Here is a 3,578-nt window from a genome sequence, read left to right as displayed (position 1 = left end):
CTGGGTTGTTCCTGCTTGTGTCACCTGGTTTGATGTTGAAGTGTCCTCCTGTACCACTGCATCCCCATCCTCCAATGAACTAAGTCTAAAGCTCATTGTACTAGATCAGCCAACCTGGACGAGAAAATACACTTACATTTCGGGGAGAGATGTAGCCCATCCTGCCCTAGCATGCCTCCTGTGCAGAAGTGCGGGTCATAGTCAAAGAATACAAAACCCACCCAGTAACGCCAGCTCTGAAGCTGCCAGTTGACCTCTCCGATGCAGGCCTCATGGCACCATCCATGTCTGCTCACCAAAAAAACAGATGAGAAAACCACCTGTGCTCCTGTCTCCCTAAGCTTAGCCACCAGAGCCTTGTAGTCTCTCATGACATGATCCAGATTACTCCCAGCTGTGTCACTAGTGCCCACATGGATGAGGACTGTAACAGGGGGTCTTCTCAGAGCCAATTTTACATTTGGCCCACCAACCTGTTTCTGGGCCAACCACCCACCTTCCCAACTGCCACACCTTTTTGTTAATTAATTAATTATCTTAATTAGGTGGGAAGCTGCCCATTTCGATGCCAGGGGGTGCTATCTGCAGCTCTGTACCTCCTGTACACCACAGCTTATGCCTTGCAGATGGTATCCATAGTTCTTACAGTCACCGGCCCCCATACTGGGCCCCAGAATTCTCCAATCAGGACCCCTCTAAGATCCCTCTATTCAGGCAGCCTATCCCACCTTCATTCAGGCTACCTAGCTCCCTGAAACTAGTTCCCCTCTCATGTGTGGTCCCCCCAGGACCTTTGGCCATACAGGCCCTGGCCACTTCCAAGGCCAATTGGAAACCCCAGGCCCTCCTAGCTCTGGGCATCCCTCACGGTGGGCCCCAGGCTCTTTTGACTAGTCTGGTCCTGGCCCCAGCATTGACCAGTCAAGAGTATTCTACATCAGGTCTCTAGCCCCACTCTCTCTCTGGGGTCTGCCCTCTGGACCCTACTAGCAGGTGACCCACCCAGTTATGGAATCTGGGGTTAAGGTGCCCTGACCCAACTTTCACACAGGTGGTAACTGGTCTGGCATTTCCTGGGGGCTTCCATACCACTGAGAGTCCCACCAGGCCACCCAGTCCCAGCAGAATGCAGCTTTAAGTCATGCCCATTACCAGGAGCCTCCTAGCCATCCCCTACAGCTCCTTCTTTACCTCCAGGATGATACATGAAGCCTTGCAGCCAGACAATATTGCTGCCTGACCTGATAGCAGGGAACTGCCCTGTTTATATAGGCAGCCAGAGATCTAAAATGGCTGCCAAAATCAAGCACCTGCTGGCTGCTTGGCTCAGGTCTTAAAGTGGCAGGCACAAAAAGTGCCCTGCCACAGGGACCAAGGGGGAATGATCAGAGGGCCAGATGAGGTCTGGGGTCATCACCATGACATCCTGAATCCGAGCTCCAGGTAGGCAGCAAACCTCACATTCCATGGGGTCCGGGTGACAGGTGGGTCCCTCCATTCCTCTCAGGAAGGAGTCACCCATGACAAGGACCCAGCATCTCTTCTTCTGGGTGCTCTGGCATCGCTCAGTCTGCACCATGCATGGAGTGGCATCAGCTCCTCTGGAGTCATCCTCGCCTGTCTCCTCCTCCAGTGCTGCCAGGGCCTCATACCTGTTCTCCAGTTATAATGGGGGGAACAACACTGTGGCAGCATGAGTAGCCCTGGCCCTGGTGGTAACCATTTGCCATACCACTGCACTGGGTTCCTCCAGGGGTTCCTTTCCACAAAGTACTTGAACCTGCAGACAACAGAAATACCTGTCAATTTCATCCTTGGCAGCCCTGATTCCCCTCAGCCTGCTGACCTCCACCTGGAGTTCCCTCACGTGCCCTGAAGGTGGGCAGATGTAGGATAGACAAGAGAGTTCCCACTCCCCACCCAGGCTGCAGAGGCCCCACCAGGCAGCCCCCACAGACAGGAGGGGTGGGTAGCTTTAACCTCCCTGCAGGCTCCATCTGGATGGGGGCCTCAGAGAAGCCCTGGGCAGGCAGTATCACTAGGGTTGGGTCCCTGGCAGCCCAACATGTCCTTACCATTATTGTAGAGTGAAGTGTCTTCCTCTCTCTTCCAAAGTCTTGACCTGGCTCCTCCTGCTGGCCCACCTTGCGCAAATGCCAGTGCACCCTTACAGAGCACACCTGTTTGCGCACACTGTTTACATGTGGCTCCTTGCTCTTCTTTTTAAATGGGATCTGGGGGCTTTACCTCCAGATCCACTGCAGCTGCACCCACCCCTGCACCCTGCTTACCTTTCAGCTGCTGTTGCTGCCACCACTACTGATGCTGGTCCCAGGTGAGTGTGCTGAGGGCACATGTGCACTCACTGCACACATGTGCCCACTCCTACTCCCAGTCCTGACTGCTGGATAGTTCTAGGTACTTCCCATCAGAAGCACCCCAGTCCTTTTAGCAGCTAACTCTCCCCATTGACTGTATGGGAATGCAGGCACCTGATACCAACTTCGTGGTTTACTGTCCTGGAGCCAGGCACATTATTTCTAGGTGTTGCAATCTCTAAAAGAAGACCTCTGTGGGACCAGTCTGGACCAGTCTGGATCAGGTCCTAAAGTAATGAGCAGCTTAGCACATGCCAAGAGGCAAAATTTTAAGCACCTTTACAGGAGAAATGTGGGTGCCTAGTAGGGCTTTAAAAGCAGCATTGAGGATCTCATTTAGCAATTAGAGTGACTCCAAGAAACACTCTATCCCAGGGGGCGCTAGGGGAAACAAGGTCTCCCCCAAACCCTTCTGGTCCCTCCTAGTGAGTTTATAGATGGTCACCAGCTCCCCTCTCAGCCTAGCCTTCTCTTGTGAAGGCTGAACAGGTTCAGGTCCCATAGCCTCTCATTGTAGGGTCTTCCCTGCTGTCCCCAGATCATGCAGGTGGCCCTCCTCTGGGCCCTCTCAATGTTGTCCACAACCCTCTTGAAGTGGGGTGCCCAGAACTGGACACAGTACTCCAGCTGTGGCCTAACCAGTGTCACATAGAAGGGGACGATCACCTCCTTGGCCCTACTTGAGATGCACCTGTGGATGCACGATAAGGTCCGGTTAGCCCTGCCAACCGTGACCTCGCATTGTCAGCCCAAGATCATCTTGGAATCAACGATGAATCCAAGATCCCTTTCTGCCTCTGTGCTCTCAAGAAGGGAGTTTCCCATCTTATAAGTGTGCTGCCGGTTACTACTGCCCAAGTGCAGCACCCTGCACTTGTCAGTATTGAAACGCATCCTGTTTTTGTTAGCCCACCCCTGCAACCTATCCAGGTCTTCCTGTAGTCTTTCCCTCCCTGCTAACATGCCCACCTCACCCCAAATTTTGGTACCATCAGAAAATTTGAACAGGTTGCTTTTCACCCCGTTGTCCAAATCACTGATAAAGAAATTGAACGGTGCGGGCCCAAGGGCCAAGCCCTGGGGGACTCCTCTGCCCACTTCCCCCCAGGTCGAATATGACCCGTCCACCACCACCCTCTGAGTATGACCCTTCAGCCAATTTACAATCCATCTGACTGTGTAGGCATCGATGCCACAGTC

The sequence above is a fragment of the Alligator sinensis genome, unplaced genomic scaffold, assembly GCF_000455745.1.
Source record: "Alligator sinensis unplaced genomic scaffold, ASM45574v1 scaffold46_1, whole genome shotgun sequence".
NCBI classification, from domain to species: domain Eukaryota; kingdom Metazoa; phylum Chordata; order Crocodylia; family Alligatoridae; genus Alligator; species Alligator sinensis.
The sequence above is the reverse complement of the archived record's forward strand: the minus strand, read 5'-3'. Positions refer to the sequence as shown.